Source organism: Arachis ipaensis, chromosome B2, assembly GCF_059453495.1.
Source record: "Arachis ipaensis isolate K30076 ecotype BB chromosome B2, ASM5945349v1, whole genome shotgun sequence".
In the NCBI taxonomy this organism is placed as follows: domain Eukaryota; kingdom Viridiplantae; phylum Streptophyta; class Magnoliopsida; order Fabales; family Fabaceae; genus Arachis; species Arachis ipaensis.
Genome location: NC_142437.1, coordinates 108,391,869 through 108,409,952, shown reverse-complemented (window position 1 = coordinate 108,409,952; position 18,084 = coordinate 108,391,869). Strand labels below are relative to the sequence as shown.

At 34.7% G+C, this 18,084-nt stretch overlaps 1 non-coding gene across 1 annotated transcript; it reads right to left on the bottom strand.

The window, feature by feature from the left end:
* Positions 1–328: 328 nt before the first annotated feature.
* LOC148575168 (small nucleolar RNA R71) lies at positions 329–436 on the bottom strand. The gene has a single exon (XR_015905856.1). It is a non-coding gene; the product is annotated as a small nucleolar RNA R71 (small nucleolar RNA).
* Positions 437–18,084: the final 17,648 nt, after the last annotated feature.

Here is an 18,084-nt window from a genome sequence, read left to right as displayed (position 1 = left end):
ACATGGAAGAAGCATCTCCATTCCTGCCATTGGAGCAAACAACTTTGAGCTGAAACCTCAATTAGTTTCTCTGATGCAGCAGAACTGCAAGTTTCATGGACTTCCATCTGAAGATCCTTTTCAGTTCTTAACTGAATTCTTGCAGATATGTGATACTGTTAAGACTAATGGAGTAGATCCTGAAGTCTACAGGCTCATGCTTTTCCCTTTTGCTGTAAGAGACAGAGCTAGATTATGGTTGGATTCTCAACCCAAAGACAGCCTGAACTCTTGGGATAAGCTGGTCACGGCTTTCTTAGCCAAGTACTTTCCTCCTCAAAAGCTGAGCAAGCTTAGAGCTGATGTTCAAACCTTCAGACAGAAAGAAGATGAATCCCTCTATGAAGCTTGGGAAAGATACAAACAGTTGACCAAAAAGTGTCCTTCTGACATGCTTTCAGAATTGACCATCCTGGATATATTCTATGATGGTTTATCTGAGCTATCAAAGATGTCACTGGACACTTCTGCAGGTGGATCCATTCACCTAAAGAAAACGCCTGCAGAAGCTCAAGAACTCATTGACATGGTTGCTAATAACCAGTTCATGTACACTTCTGAAAGGAATCCTGTGAGTAATGGGACGCCTATGAAGAAGGGAGTTCTTGAAGTTGATACTCTGAATGCCATATTGGCTCAGAATAAAATATTGACTCAGCAAGTCAATATGATCTCTCAGAGTCTGCATGGAATGCAAGCTGCATCCAACAGTACTCAAGAGGCTTCTTATGCAGAAGAAGCTTATGATCCTGAGAACCCTGCAATAGCAGAGGTAAATTACTTAGGTGAACCTTATGGAAACACCTATAACTCATCATGGAGAAATCATCCAAATTTCTCATGGAAGGATCAAAAGCCTCAACAAGGCTTTAATAATGGTGGAAGAAACAGGTTTAGCAATAGCAAGCCTTTTCCATCATCCACTCAGCAACAGACAGAGAACTCTGAACAAAATACTTCTAATTTAGCAAATTTAGTCTCTGATCTATCTAAGGCCACTGTAAGTTTCATGAATGAAACAAGATCTTCCATTAGAAATCTGGAAGCACAAGTGGGCCAGCTGAGTAAAAGGATCACTGAAATCCCTCCCAGTACTCTCCCAAGTAATACAGAGGAGAATCCAAAAGGAGAGTGCAAGGCCATTGACATAAGCAAAATGGCCGAACCCAATGAGGGAGAGGAGGACGTGAATCCCAAGGAGGAAGACCTCCTGGGACGTCCAGTGATCAATAAGGAGCTTCCCTCTGAGGAACCAAAGGACTCTGAGGCTCATCTAGAGACCATAGAGATTCTATTGAACCTCCTTATGCCCTTCATGAGCTCTGATGAGTATTCCTCTTCTGAAGAGAATGAGGATGTTACTGAAGAGCAAACTGCCAAGTTTCTTGGTGCAATCATGAAGCTGAATGCCAAACTATTTGGCATTGATACTTGGGAAGTTGAACCTCCCTTGTTCATCAATGAACTAAGTGATCTCGATCAACTGACATTGCCTCAGAAGAGACAGGATCCTGGAAAGTTCATAATACCCTGTACCATAGGCACCATGATCTTTAAGGCTCTGTGTGACCTTGGTTCAGGAATAAACCTCATGCCCCTCTCTGTAATAGAGAAACTGGGAATCTATGGGGTGCAAGCTGCTAAAATCTCATTAGAGATGGCAGACAGTTCAAGAAAACAGGCTTATGGACAAGTAGAGGACGTGTTAGTAAAGGTTGAAGGCCTTTACATCCCTGCTGATTTCATAGTCCTGGATACTGGAAAGGAAGAGGATGAATCCATCATCCTAGGAAGACCTTTCCTGGCCACAGCAAAAGCTGTGATTGATGTTGACAGAGGTGAAATAGTCCTTCAATGGAATGAGGACTCCCTTGTGTTTAAAACTCAAGGATCTCCCTCTGCAACCATGGAGAGGAAGCAGAAAAAGCTTCTCTCAAAGCAGAGTCAAACAGAGCCCCCACAGTCAAACTCTAAGTTTGGTGTTGGGAGGCCACAACCAAACTCTAAGTTTGGTGTTGAACTCCCATATCCAAACTCTAAGTTTGGTGTTGGAGAGTCTCAATAAAGCTCTGCACATCTGTGAGGCTCCATGAGAGCCCACTGTCAAGCTATTGACATTAAAGAAGCGCTTGTTGGGAGGCAACCCAATTTTTATTTATCTAACTATATTTTTGTTAGTTATATGTCTTTGTAGGTTCATGATCATGTGGAGTCACAAAACAAACAAAAAAATTCAAAAACAGAATCAAAAATAGCAGAAGAAAAATCACACCCTGGAGGAGCATCTGTCTGGCGTTCAAACGCCAGAACAGAGCATGGTTCTGGCGCTGAACGCCCAGAATGGGCAGCATCCTGGCGCTGAACGCCCAAAACAAGCATGGTTCTGGCGTTCAACGCCAGAAATGGCAGCAAATGGGCGTTGAACGCCCAAAATGGGCACCAACCTGGTGCTGAATGCCCAGAGTTGTGTGCAAGGGCATTTTATATGCCTAAATTGGTGCAGGGATGTAAATGCCTTGACACCTCAGGATCTGTGGACCCACAGGATCATCTCAGGATCTGTGGACCCCACAGGATCCCCACCTACCTCATCATCTCTCTTTCCATTCATGATCATCCTTTCTGTTTTCCATTTACCACTCACATCCATACACCCACTATCTTCAAAATTCAACATCTCTCTCCCACCCAATCCCACCCATATGGCCGAATACACACTCCCATCCATCTCCTCCATATCTTCTTCTTCTATTCTTCTTTCTTCTTTTGCTCGAGGGCGAGCAACATTCTAAGTTTGGTGTGGTAAAAGCATAGCTTTTTTGTTTTCCATAACCATTGATGGCACCTAAGGATAGAGAAACCTCTAGAAAGAGAAAAGGGAAGACAAAAGCTTCCATCAAGGGTCTATAGCTCAGTGGTAGAACATTTGACTGCAAATCAAGAGATCCCTGAGATACCTCAGGGGATACATTTTCTTCCACACAATTATTGGAAGCAACTAAGGGTGGAACATCAAGAGCACTCCATCATGCTTCATGAAATAAGAGAAGATCAAAAAGCAATGAGGGAGGAGCAACAAAGACAAGGAAGAGACATAGAAGAGCTCAAGGACATCATTGGTTCCTCAAGAAGGAAACGCCACCATCACTAAGGTGGATTCATTCCTTGTTCTTATTTCTTCTGTTTTTCGTTTTCTATGTTATGTGCTTATCTGTGTTTGTGTCTTCATTACATGATCATTAGTAGTTAGTAACTATGTCTTAAAGTTATGAATTTCCTATGAATCCATCACCTCTCTTAAATGAAAAATGTTTTAATTCAAAAGAACAAGAAGTACATGAGTTTCGAATTTATCCTTGAACTTAGCTTAATTATATTGATGTGGTGACAATGCTTCTTGTTTTCTGAATGTATGCTTGAACAGTGCATATGTCTTTTGAAGTTGTTGTTTAAGAATGTTAAATATGTTGGCTCTTGAAAGAATGATGACAAGGAGACATGTTATTTGATAATCTGAAAAATCATAAAAATAATTCTTGAAGCAAGAAAAAGCAGCAAAGAACAAAGCTTGCAGAAAAAAAAGAGAAAAAAATAGGCGAAAAAAAAATAGAAAGAAAAAGAAAAAGCAAGCAGAAAAAGCCAAAAGCTCTTAAAACCAAGAGGCAAGAGCAAAAAGCCAATAACCCTTAAAACCAAAAGGCAAGGGCAAATAAAAAGGATCCCAAGGCTTTGAGCATCAGTGGATAGGAGGGCCTAAAGGAATAAAATCCTGGTCTAAGCGGCTAAATCAAGCTGTTCCTAACCATGTGCTTGTGGCGTGTAGGTGTCAAGTGAAAACTTGAGACTGAGCGGTTAAAGTCAAGGTCCAAAGCAAAAAAAAAAAAAGAGAGTGTGCTTAAGAACCCTGGACACCTCTAATTGGGGACTTTAGCAAAGCTGAGTCACAATCTGAAAATGTTCACCCAATTATGTGTCTGTGGCATTTATGTATCTGGTGGTAATACTGGAAAACAAAGTGCTTAGGGCCACGGCCAAGACTCATAAAGAAGCTGTGTTCAAGAATCATCATACTGAACTAGTAGAGTCAATAACACTATCTAAACTCTGAGTTCCTATAGAAGCCAATCATTCTGAACCTCAATGGATAAAGTGAGATGCCAAAACTATTCAAGAGGCAAAAAGCTATAAGTCCCGCTCATATAATTGAAGCTCTGTTTCATTGATAGTTTGGAATTTATAGTATATTCTCTTCTTTTTATCCTATTTGATTTTCAGTTGCTTGGGGACAAGCAACAATTTAAGTTTGGTGTTGTGATGAGCGGATAATTTATACGCTTTTTGACATTGTTTTTAGTATGTTTTTAGTAGGATCTAGTTACTTTTAGGGATATTTTCATTATTTTTTATGTTAAATTTACATTTCTGGACTTTACTATGAGTTTGTGTGTTTTTCTGTGATTTCAGGTATTTTCTGGATGAAATTGAGGGACTTGAGCAGAAATCAGATTCAGAGGTTGAAGAAGGACTGCTGATGCTGTTGGATTCTGACCTCCCTGCACTCAAAGTGGATTTTCTGGAGCTACAGAACTCGAAATGGCGTGCTTCCAATTGCGTTGGAAAGTAGACATCCAGGGCTTTCCATCAATATATAATAGTCCATACTTTGGCCAAGTTTAGACGACGTAAACTGGCGTTCAACGCCAGCTCTCTGCCCAAATCTGGCGTCCAGCGCCAGAAAAGGATCCAAAACCAGAGTTGAACGTCAGAAATGGATCAAAACCTGGCGTTCAACTCCACAAATGGCCTCTGCACGTGGAAAGTTAAAGCTCAGCCCAAACACACACCCAGTGGGCCCCGGAAGTGGATTTATGCATCAATTACTTACTTCTGTAAACCCTAGTGACTAGTTTATTATAAATAGGACCTTTTACTATTGTATTAGACATCTTTGGACGCATTGTTCTTAGACCATGGGGGCTGGCCCTCTCGGCCATGCCTGGACCTTTCACTTATGTATTTTCAACGGTAGAGTTTCTACACTCCATAGATTAAGGTGTGGAGCTCTGCTGTTCCTCAAAGATTAATGCAAAGTACTTCTGTTTTCTATTCAATTCATCTTATTTCACTTCTAAGATATCCATTCGCACCCAAGAACGTGATGAAGGTGATGATTATGTGTGACGCTCATCACCATTCTCCTCTATGAACACGTGCCTGACAAACACTTCCGTTCTACATGAAATAAGCTAGAATGAATATCTCTTAGATCTCCTAACCAGAATCTTCGTGGCGTAAGCTAGAATGATGGCGGCATTCAAGAGAATCTGGAAAGTCTAAACCTTGTCCGTGGTATTCCGAGTGGGATTCAATGATTGAATGACTGTGACGAGCTTCAAACTCGCGAGTGCTGGGCGTTAGTGACAGACGCAAAAGGAGGGTGAATCCTATTCCAGCATGATCGAGAACCGACAGATGATTAGCCGTGCTGTGACAGAGCATGTGAGCATATTTTTCACTGAGAGGAGGGGATGCAGCCACTGACAACGGTGATGCCCTTGCATAAAGCCAGCCATGGAAAGGAGTAAGACTGATTGGATGAAGATAGCAGGAAAGCAGAGGTTCAGAGGAACGAAAGCATCTCCATTCGCTTATCTGAAATTCTCACCAATGAATTACATAAGTATTTCTATCCCTATTCTATCAATTATTATTCGAAAACACCATTATCAATTTATATCTGCCTAACTGAGATTTGCAAGGTGACCATAGCTTGCTTCATACCAACAATCTTCGTGGGATTCGACCCTTACTCACGTAAGGTATTACTTGGACGACCCAGTGCACTTGCTGGTTAGTTGTATCGAAGTTGTGAACCATGGTATTGGCACCATGTTCTTGGCGCCATTGCCAGGGAAAGAAAGAGCCATGAATTTTACATCATTAAAGTGTAATCACGATTACGCGTACCAAGTTGCTCACGTTGCCAGGGATTGTTCGAGCCTGGACATCACAATTTCGTGCACCACCCGTCGATCTCCAAGCACTCATCGTTGAATCGGTCTAAGTATTTCCTGGTCGGCTCGCCTGACCTCTGGGTCACTCCAAGTAGATTGATTGGGTGCTTTGCCTTTGCTATTCTGGTTGTTAATTGGGCTAGGAAGGCGCGGCTGATGTCCGAAAACCTGGTCACCAAGCCCTGCAGGAGGTTATTGAACCAACGTATTACAGGTCCCGCTAGGGTAACCGGGAAAGCACGGCACCTTACCTCGTCTCCCACTCCCTCCAGATTCATTCTGGCTTCGAAAGCCGTAAGGTTCTCTTGCGGGTCTTGGGTTCCGTCGTACCTCATGTCTGTTGGCTTGTCAAAGTTCTTTGGCAGCCAGACCTCGAGGATGGAACGATGGAATGGGGTTGCGCCCATTATAACTGGTCCCTGCGTTCTGGTTGTTCTTCGCTCGTCGTCCTCCCGACGAGCGTCCTCGCAGTTTCGCTCCGTGGTACGCCTATCGTGCCTGGTGTAAATGATAGGGTCGCGGCGTCTTCTTGCGCGTCCTTCCTCCCTGGCGCTCTCGGGCTCAGATCGTGGGCTAGCTGTTCGTCGGGAGCAGCTTCTCGAGAGGGAGCGGGAGTAGCTCGATTCGGGAGTTTGTTGACGATGTTCTCTGTCTGCTAGCCGGCACTCCGGGTCTTGCATCCTGTGGCGTAGTTCTTGCATTATTCTGGCGCTGTTGTCGCCAGTTCCCCCAAAAGGGCACCTTTCGGGAGATCGTGCGTTGCCGGGGAGAAGCCGCGGAGGCTTCCCCTCTGCGCTCGGTCTCACGGCCTGTTCCTCCTGGGCCCAGTACAACATCCATTCAGGCGAGCTTCCCCACAGATGGCGCCAATGTTCGGTAGGTCGGGTACCGGACGGATCGGGTTGGTACTTCGGTCGATGAGGGGGGGAATCGCCTGGTTCCGGGTCGCTGGGTTGAAGGGGGGTGCAGCCGACGTCCCGAGCTCTTCGTGTGGAGGGGGGTTTCACCTGCAAGGACACTCCGACGCTCTAGCCAGTCAAGTGTGTAGGTGAAAAAGGGTTGAATAGTATATGACGTACCTTGGGGGAAGGGTAGTAAAGGTGTTCGCGGTGCGGTTTGGTTCGGTTTTTGAGGGAAAAGCCATCCGATCCGATCGTTTAATTAAACTGTGGATCGGTTTGGTTCGTTTTTTTTTTGTCAAGGTCATCCGAACCAAACCAAACCAATTAAAATTGGTTTGGTTTAGTTCGGTTTGTTCGGTTTTTTCAATCAAATCAAAAAATAACCACATACTATTATGCAAAGTCATAACATTGAAATTATAGAATACAAGTACATCATAACTAACAAAAGTCTTGATTCAATGAAATTCAACAACAAAAAAATTAAAATACAACAATTAAAGAAGTTTAAAAGTTCAATAATCAACACAACAAAAAATAAAAACAAATTTCCAGCAACAGATAGCCACGTTTTGGTGTCCTCTCCAACAATTATTTAAAGTGCACTTGATTTTATGATTAATTTGAACAATTATTTCAAAAAACATATTAACCATTGTACTTGTCAACCTAAAATTTACTTAAGAGACCTACGATCAAGATCTATGGAAAGCACATTCGAAACTATGCTGTTAGATTGAGATGAGTTTAAGTAAATAGTTACCATGAATGGCAAGATCTATAGAAAGCACATTCGATACAAGACCACCATGAATAGTTCTAGGCTCAGATGCCAAGGGGTTTGTTGCTCCAATCAACTTTCGGCCAGTTGCAAAAACACCTTTACCCTCCCAAACCATGGCAACAATAGAACCAGAGATAATGTATTAGACCAATCCATTAAAGAAAGGCTTTGTAATTACTAGCAATTTGTGGAGTTTCTAAGCTAAATTGTTAGCACATATGTTAAGTAGTAACAAAAACAAAAGAAGTTACTTTTCTAGTAAAATCTCTTCTTCTCAAATTTACTAATAATCTCCCCAACCTGAAACAGAAAGTAGCTTTTTTCACATATTATAAGGGGGAAAAGAACAACATTGACCTATTTTACAAAATAGCTACCTTCATCAACCTAATTACTAACAATTTCAAACAATTAGTAATGAACAAATAATTAAAAAATCAGTAATGAACAATAAACAATAACCAGCAATCAACAATGAACAATGAATAACAATCAACCATGAACAATGAATAGCAAAGTAATTACTAGCAATTTCAAAAAATAACAACAAAATAATGAACAACAATCAGCAATGAACAACAATCAACAATCAAACAACAAATATATAGAACAATGAAACTGAAATTATTGATTTATTGATTAACAAGTTAACAACAACCAGCAGCAAGCCAGCAATCCATCAATGAATAACCAAGTCAGCAAACAATTCAACAAACAGAACAAAATCAGCAACAATGAATCAAATTACCAAAATAAATCAATAATTTAACCAGCAACAATACCTAACAAAATAAATCAATAACCAGCAATAAACAGCACAACAAATCAATAACCAACAATCCAGCAATACCAATTACCAAGTTATCAATATTCAACAATTAATCAGCAACCAGCAACAGCAAGGCAGCAAGCAGGACATTTCCAATATAATGAACCATTAAACAACAATAACATGAATCATTAAACAGAAACGCAGCAAGCAGGACATTTCCAATATATTGAACCATTAAACAACAATAAAATGAACCATTAAACAGCAAGCCACTGAGCCAGCAACAGCAAGTAGCAACAAATCAACAATGCATTCGTCTGTAAGCAACGTTAATACTTACACTAATGAACAAATCAACAAAACTTAGCCAAATATATGAAATTTAAAAAAATTATAAATTCAAAAATATCAATTTTGAAGATCAAAATTGTTAGTCGTATGTATAATTCTACTCGGCCAATTGCACATAGTTCATCTTTTTCTCCTCAACTATTTTGTTATTTTTCACCTTCTATTAATAGTGTAAGAAGTTCAACACTGAGCCAGCAACAAAACTTAGCAACAAATCAACATTTCAACAAATCAACAGTAGCAACAAATCAACACTAATGAACAGAATGCAAATGGTAAACATTACCTGAATCGGTGGCTCGGGCTCCATATTGACTTGGGAGGAAGGCTGAGTGGGAGACTGGGAGGTGCTGCCGTGTTGGCTTGAACTGATGGGTTAGGGTGGTGGCGTCTCAACGGCGGCGGCGTGGTGCTGTGATGCCGTGTCGAGTCGGTCGGTGGTGGCTTCGTGTTGGTCTGATGTGCGACGACGTGGCTTCGTGTTGGCCTGATGTGCGACGGGCCAAAGGCTTCGCGGTGGTGGGTGGCTGGGTGCGCAGGTCGGCAGGTGTGGCTGGGTGCGCAGGTCGGCAGCCAGCAGGTGTGGAGATTTGGAGAAGAGGGAGCGATGAGTACTGAAGGTTAGGGTAGGGATTGTGGATTTGGGGGTTAGGGTAGACGCAGTTTCATTTGGGGGGTGGGGGTGTCGCGCAGTTTCGTTTGAAGGGGGTTAGTAACGTTTAGGGTTTTTTCCTAACCGGTTCGGTTCGGTTTGGTTAGGGTTTTCAGATTCAAAACCGAAAACCGAACCGAACCGGACAAAAAACAGCAAAATCAATTTTTTTCGGTTTTTTCGATTACGGTTAATTCAATTTTCGATTTTTTCGGTTCGGTTCGTCGGTTTAGTTCGGTCCGGATCGGTTTTAAACACCCCTAAAGGGTAGGACCTTCCCGATATATACCGTGTCAGAGGTGGGCCCTACAATGACAGGCCCACTTCTTTTGATGCTTCCTTCGCACAGCTGTAGCAAAGCTGTCAGGGACGCGTGTCCGGGTCGGCAACTGGGCGCCTCGATCCTGACCGTCCGGGTCGGGTGGTGCTCGGGTTGGGTCGGCCCGCGAGTGATTTGGCCAGGCTGTAACACAAGTATAACTATCCGTTGTCTTTACCTTTGCAAAAAGTAATTTTACTTAGAAAATCTATACTCAAACTATTTGCGAAAAGGAAAAGTCTAGGAGGTCAGCAACTTTTGTATTTTTTGGCCAGCAGTTAACCATCAAAACAAAAGCGAGTGATCTCCCACCATTATATGTAATCTCACACCATTAAAAATACTATTTATGGCCAATTGATGGTTACAAAACACCAAAATTGCTGGCCCCTAGCATTCCTCTTGCAAAAATACATCGATCAGAGTTAACGGTTTAATTAATTTAAACCCATATAACAAACATGCTGTTGATATTTTTTTGGGTGACCAACATGCTGTTGATATAGTTTGTAAAGAAAGTCATGATAGGAATATAATAATTACCACGATGGTGGCAGATGAACAGAAAGCCATCATCGTGAAGCTACCAGTGGAGGCTTCAGAGACCGAAGAGAAAAAAATAAGAGATATATCTGATAGGCCATCTTGTAGATTTCTAATTATGGCAACTATTCTATCACTCTTCAGAGAATATGAAAGGTAATCCATCATCAGAGAATTTACCCAATTCTCCGTGAAGTCGTAGCTTACCAACAAACCTGAAAAATAAAAATCTCATGAATTATAAGTAATTCAACATCATTAAATAAGATAGACTCTAAGAAGGATTGCTAAAAAGTCAAGTTTAACTTATTTATAAGGATCGGAGTTATCTTAGAGAAGAAAGAAAGACTAAGTTAAGGATTAATGTGTCTCTCAAAGATTTTAATTTTTTTTACTGTCCAAATTGAGGGATCAAGTAGAGACAATAATAATTTTTATGTGAATTACAAACTAATAAATTTAGAATAAGTACAAGAAAAAATAATAATTAAAGAAATGTAGAGAGAGAGAGAGAGTTGAGCAAAGATTACCCAAAACAAAAAATGGAGCTTTAGAGATGAAGAATTGTTTGATGACTAGAATTGGTAGTAACTTCAATAACTTCCAAGGATTCTTCATTTTTTGATGGGGTTTTCTGTTTCGAATTTTGCTCTCATCAACTCACTTAATTGCAGTGATGACAAGATGAGATTCAAATTAAAACGAACAATAATGATAACGCGGTTCATGTATGCTGACCCAATTGTCTTTCTAAGACTACTCCTATATTTCACTTTCTCTATCCCACCAATAAAAGATAATTTGGTTGAAAGGAAAATAGAAGGGGAGAAAGAAAACTTTAGGAAACTCTAGAGTTAGTACCTTGATCCTTACCAAGTCTATCTTCTTTTTTTTTTTCATATATATATAAACATCATTTGATTAAGAATAATAATAGAAAATTAATTTTATAGTAGTCTGTTTCGATTAATATTTTAACAAATTGTGAAACAAATTTAGTTTAAAACCCGCTAAAAATGAATAATTTTTATCGAGTTAAAAAATTTTGGATGTTTTCCTTTTTATATTAAACTAGTATTTTTATCCATAATAATATTATAGAAATATAATTTTTTTAAAATTATGTCAATTTTGTCTTAACATTATAAATTATAATATAAAAGATTTATAGAATCAAACTATTTTTACAAAAAGATCACGAGAGATAAAAGTTTTTGTTGGCTAAGAAGACCATAGTCTCCGTAGATAAAAAAATCAAATAATAAAAATTTTAGTTATTATTTTTATATGAAAGAGTTTAATTTTTTACTAATAATTAATTTTAACATGCATTATCTCAAATTTAAAATAATTTAACGTGTATACTTTTATATTTGATTAGGTGTTAAGCATGTTGCATAAATAGAAATAATTAGTTTTATGCTTGCTATTTAAAAATAACATTTTTCTCTATGTATATAAAATTATAATTAGATATTAACATAAAAATTATATGGGTTAATTGTCAAATTGGTCCTCGAAAGATCACGCGATTGTCATTTTCATCCCCGAATGATTTTTTTAATCAAATTAGTCCCCAAAAAATTTAACATAAGTTGCGTTTGTCCTTCCGTTAACTGTTTAACCCATTCCATTAAAGTTGTTTCACGTGTAGCGTCAAGTGAAACGACACCGTTTGTGGTAACAATGGATTATGCTTAAAACGATGTCGTTTCTTACTTCCTCAGCTCTCATTACTCTTCCCTCAAAACAGACGAAACAAACACAGACAAGAGGAAGAATCAACGAGCGTAGGAACGGCGGAGGCACCCCTTCATCGGCAACGCTTCACCGACTACGATTATGCTTGAGTGGCTCGGTCTCTAGGCCACCGTTGCTTGGGCGTCCCGGACTTGGTCTTTTCCTCCCAGTCAAGAGAAACAGAGAGAGAAGATGAAAAATCAATGATCATTGGAAGGGCAGAAGTGTTGTCATCGGCTAAAATAATGTTTCTTGATAAATTAGTATTACCCACATGCATTGTTTATGATAATTGATTTGTTTTCCTAACCTTGTACAAAAGCTTTATACTTGATGAGCATAACCAAATTGATCAAATTACTCCACATATCCATGGATTAAAATTAACGAACATAACCAATTAATCATGGTAGTAGTATTATTTCTTTGGTCATCACAATGCAATCTATCGTCACTTAGATTTAAAGAAAAAAAAAAAGAATACCGAATAACAAAGCCAAAAAAATAAAAAACAGAGTACACAAATTTTAATTAACTTGTAACAAATTAACCAAATAAAAAAGAGAATTAATCAAAACCCTAACATTACCACCAAGGCACCAAAAAAAAAAAAAAAAAACTAAAACCCATTGAAGGAAACATTGATTATCTCTCTCGCAAATGACAGTGTCTTCCACGACGGTGCGATGGTAGCTTCTCACGCACAACGAACACAATTGCACTATTCATTGCGTTGCTAATGATAGCACCATCTTCTTCCCTTTGACCGGAACTTTGTCGTCTTCTTTCTTCGTTCTTTGAGTAGTTAAAGAATAGAGAGTGACTAAGTGAAGCTGTAAATGGAAGGAGATGAAGCTCCACTAAATACTAAACGACGTCGTGTTTGAACCAGTGACTTATAATAATCAAAACGGCATCGTTTTAATGTCATTGTTAGCAACTTACGATCCACGTGGCCAAACAGAAGGACCAACGCGATTGATTTTAAATTATTTGGGGACTAATTTGATTAAAAAAATAATTTAGGGACGATTTTAAAAAATGGCTTATCTTTCAAGAACCAATTTGACTATTAACTCAAATTATATTGGTAGTTATAAAATTAACTCAGAATCAATTTTTTATTAAAATAATTAAATTTTGATTCTAACTTTTAATCACAACATTAGTATTCTCTCTCCAAATTATATGTAATACATATTTGAAAAAAGAGAAATGAAAATATAGATTAAAAAAATAAGCGGTGAAGATTTAAAACTAAAAAAAATATGTATATAATAATATTTTTTATTTGAATAATATTATTTTATTAATTTTATTTTTTGTAGAACAAAAAGTAAAAAAAAAATAGATAATGAGAGAAAAGAGAAAAAAATAAAGATAAAGAAGAAGAATAAGAAAGAAAATTTTTTAATTTTGAAAAAAAAATATTTTAATTGTAATAAAAAATATCTAGTGACATATTTTGATTTGTCAAATTTTTAATATAACATATAAATTATATGTAGAATACGAATGGTAGAGAAAAATAGAAAAAAAGAGCGATAAATAAAAAAATATAAAAAGAAATATTTTTTTTTTTAATTTTAATAAGAAAGTGTTATGTTATATGTGACATATTTTAGTCATTAAATTAGTTAATAATTTATAATATAACTATATTTTAATTTTAAATTTTAAATTTTAATATAATTTTAATGTAATTAGAAAATGTTATATTATATGTTTTGATTATTAAATTTATAATTAGCCATTAATAATAATATATATAAGAGAGAATGAGAGATAAAATATATGAAAAAATGAGAAAAATAAAAAAAATTAATTATAATAAAAAATAATATATAATATATTTTAGTTATAAAATTAATAATATATAATAGATGTTAGCTCCGAAATCTTTCTGTTCGATTAATGTTAACTTAATCAAATAAAATAATGTTAATAAGACTCTAACGTAATTGTCGTTTGTTATTTATAAAAACTAAAATAACTCAGGTTATCGAGTATATGTGGTGGATAGATAGAACATCAACCGTTAATGGGATTGGACTTTTCGTACATTTTCACACGATAATCTATATGATTTTTTTGTATATTTTTTTATTTTTTATATTAAAAATAGTTGATAAAAATAAAATATTTAATTTTTATTTACACCATAAAAAATATATAAAAATAGGTGAATGCTACCCAACCCCCTCTAAAATAACATGTAAGTTACCCTTCATTATGTGTCATATTGTAATTGGTCCTTATCTTAACCATAGTTGGGGCGCCAATGTCATCGCCATCTACTGCCCTCCCACACAATCTCTCTTCCCAGTATAGCCAGCGTCTCTTTTTGTCATGGATCACTTCTTACCCACATAATTAATGGTTAATTTGGTTATTAAATTTTTTTATTAAAAAAATATATCTTTATTTAATTACGTGATGGAACATATATTTATATGTAAAATATAATATAATAAAATAAATCTATTCAAAGTATTTAAAAGTATAATTAAAATCATGAACATACCAATATAATAATAAAATTTGTACTCCAAACAAATAAACATATTTTTTTATCATACATATATTATTTAAAAAATAAATATATTATTAAAATTAATAACAGAAATTTAAAATGATAAAATTCAATTTTTTTACCGTATTTTTTATAGTATTTTTATTTTTTTAATTTTTAATTTATTAGTACTTTATTATTTAATTAATAATTAAACAAATTATTTTTATGAAAATTTATTTTTTGTATTATATTAGAGAAGAGACCAATATAACAGTTTAAAAAATAAATTGTATAAATATTTAAGAGATAAATAGGGTTTTTTATTTAAATAAAATATTTGGACTTCTATATTACTTGATTCCCCTAAATAGTTTTTTTGAACGTGAATCCCCTAAACCATATAATATATAAATCGTCCTAGGGTCGTGTGTTTTAATGAATATATAAATCATTGTATCCTGGGACGATTTATGCATGAATTGCATAGGTGAATAAGGCATAAATCGTCCCAGCCCACTGTGTGTTACAAATAACACGTAAATCGTCCTAGCCTAGGATGATTTATGCATTTTAACCTAAAACACTCTACCCTGGCACGATTTAAGTGCTTCTTCCTAACCCTCTACCTCCTAACACGATTTACGTGCAAATCCCAAACCCACAAACTCCTAGGACGATTTATGTGAAAATTTTTATGTGTAATTCGAATTCTAACTCATCTAGAGTAAAAAGACATGTGTTTCTTTAATATATGACAACTATTTTTTGATGCAATCACACCATATTTACTACTATATCAAATTTGAGTGTAATTAAAAAGTTAATTTTTTAAATTACAATTTTTTTTAATTTATTTTTATTTTAAATTTTAAATTTTAAATTTAAAAAAATAAAAATAAAAAATTAATTTACAATAAAAAATAAACTAATATTAATTAAAGTTAATTTTCATATATTTATTCATCAAATTTATATTGTGTTGACTTATTTATTTATTCTAGAATATTCTACTACACAAATATTTATGTAAATCACATTATGGGCTTGATTATATATATACTATAAGAAAATAAAATATTTGTAACAAAAAATTTGTAACAAATTTAAAATTGTTACAAAAAATTAATTTTTGTAACAAAAATTAGTGATTAGTTACATAATAATAATATTTTATAACAATAATACAATTTGTTACAAAACGTTTTGATATTTTGTAATAATTTGATTTTTTTGTTACAAATTATTTTGGCTTTTGTAATGAATCGCTGTGTTGTTGCAAACGTTCAAAATATTTTGTAACAAAATATTCATTTATTTTAAAAACTCTGATTATTTTGTAATAAAAAATTAATTTGTCACAAAATTTAATATTGTTTGTAACAAGTTATTTGTTTGTCACAAAATATAAGAATTTTTGTAACTAAAAAAATTATTTTAAAATGTTAAAATATTTAAAATAATTTTATTTTGTTTCCAAAATTTAAGTTTTTAAAATATTATTTGTATTAATTAATTATTATTTTCTAAAAAATCAAAGATTAAATGATTAATTTTTAAAAATGGTATATATTATTTTATATTTTTTATAAAATTAATATATAATTTTTACTAATAATCAAGTGTTAAATGTTGATTAGAAATTAATTTTTAAATTAAAAAAATTATTGTTAAATACAAATAAAAATCGTCCTAGGGACATGTGGATTTGGGATTTGCACGTAAATCGTGCTAGGGGTAGAGGGTTAGGAAGAAGCACGTAAATCGTGCTAGAGTAGAGTGTTTTAGGTTAAAATGCATAAATCATCCTAGGGTAGGACGATTTACGTGTTATTTGTAACACACAGTGGGATGGGACGATTTATGCCTTATTCACCTATGCAATTCATGCATAAATCGTCCCAGAGTACAATGATTTATGTATTCATTAAAACACACAACCCTATGACGATTTATATATTATATAGTTTAGGAGATTCACGTTCAAAAAAATCATTTAGAGGAATCAGGTAATATAGGAGCCCAAATATTTTATTTAAATAAAAAACCCAGATAAATATGAAATACATACCTAAGTAATGTTTAGTTTGATTATTAAATTTTTTTATTAAAACAAATCTTTATTTAATTACACGATAGAACATATATTCATATGTAAAATATAATATAATATAATAACTCTATTTAGAGTACTTAAAAGTATAATTAAAATCAGAAAAAACATATTTTTATCGTACATAAATTATTTTTAAAAAAAATAAATTGTTAAAATTAATAACACAAGTTTAAAATGATAAAATCTAACTTTCTTACAAGTATTTTTTATAGTATTTTTATTCTTTTAATTTTTAATTTATTCGTACTTTATTATTTAATTATATTTTATATATAAATATATGTTCCATCACGTAATTAAATAAAGATATATTTTTTAATAAAAAAATTTAATAATCAAATTAACCATTAATTATATGGGTAAGAAGTGATCCATGGCAAAAAGAGGCGCTGGCTATACTGGGAAGAGAGGTTGTGTGGGAGGACAGTAGATGGCGATGACGTTGGCGCTCCAACTATGGTTAAGACAAGGACCAATTACAATGTGACACATAATGAAAAATAATTTATATGTTATTTTAGAGGGAATTGGATAACATTCACCATAAAAATAATATAAATATTATTTTTTTTATTTAATCATAGACTTCTTTTATTGCCGAAATGAGATAAAAGACAGGTGCATGTAAACATTGACGAAAAAGCATTAATATTTGGTTCTAAAAGGCGTTTCTTGGCAGTTACTAGTTAGACGTTAGTTCCTTGTGCTCACTAAATGGCTAAATGCCTAAGTGCCTAAGGCGGTGTTTGTTTATAGGTGGAAACTCATGTGCAGTCGACTTCACGTGAAGTTGATATCTGAGAGTCGTTAGATGATTTGACTGATTTGACTAAATTTTTATCTAACAGCTTTCAGGTATCAACTTTACGTAAAGTCGACTTCACCTAAGTTTTCACCTTGCTTATATTATAAGTATTAAATATTAACATAGGGATATGGAGATATAAAATCGTATTTAGCAGGTGAAATATATAGATAAAAATATTATATTTAAAAATATTAAATTATTATATTTTATATTTATTTTGACAAAAAAATATAAAAACACTAATAAGTGATACAATTTATTTTTTTATTATTTTTATTAATTTTTTATAATTATATTTTTTATTATTATATTTTTTTCTTAAATTATTTGAATAAAAATAAATTAGAATTTTATCATTTATTTTAATTTATCACCATATAATATATAAGAACACTAACTTTTGTATATCTGCATGCATTTTGTGTCTTGTTCTCAATATCTTGTTTTGTTCTGTTCACAGAACCAAACGCAACCTAAGAACTCTCACACCGACAAATGTTCTTGTTCTTGTTTTTGTTTGGTTTTTATTTCT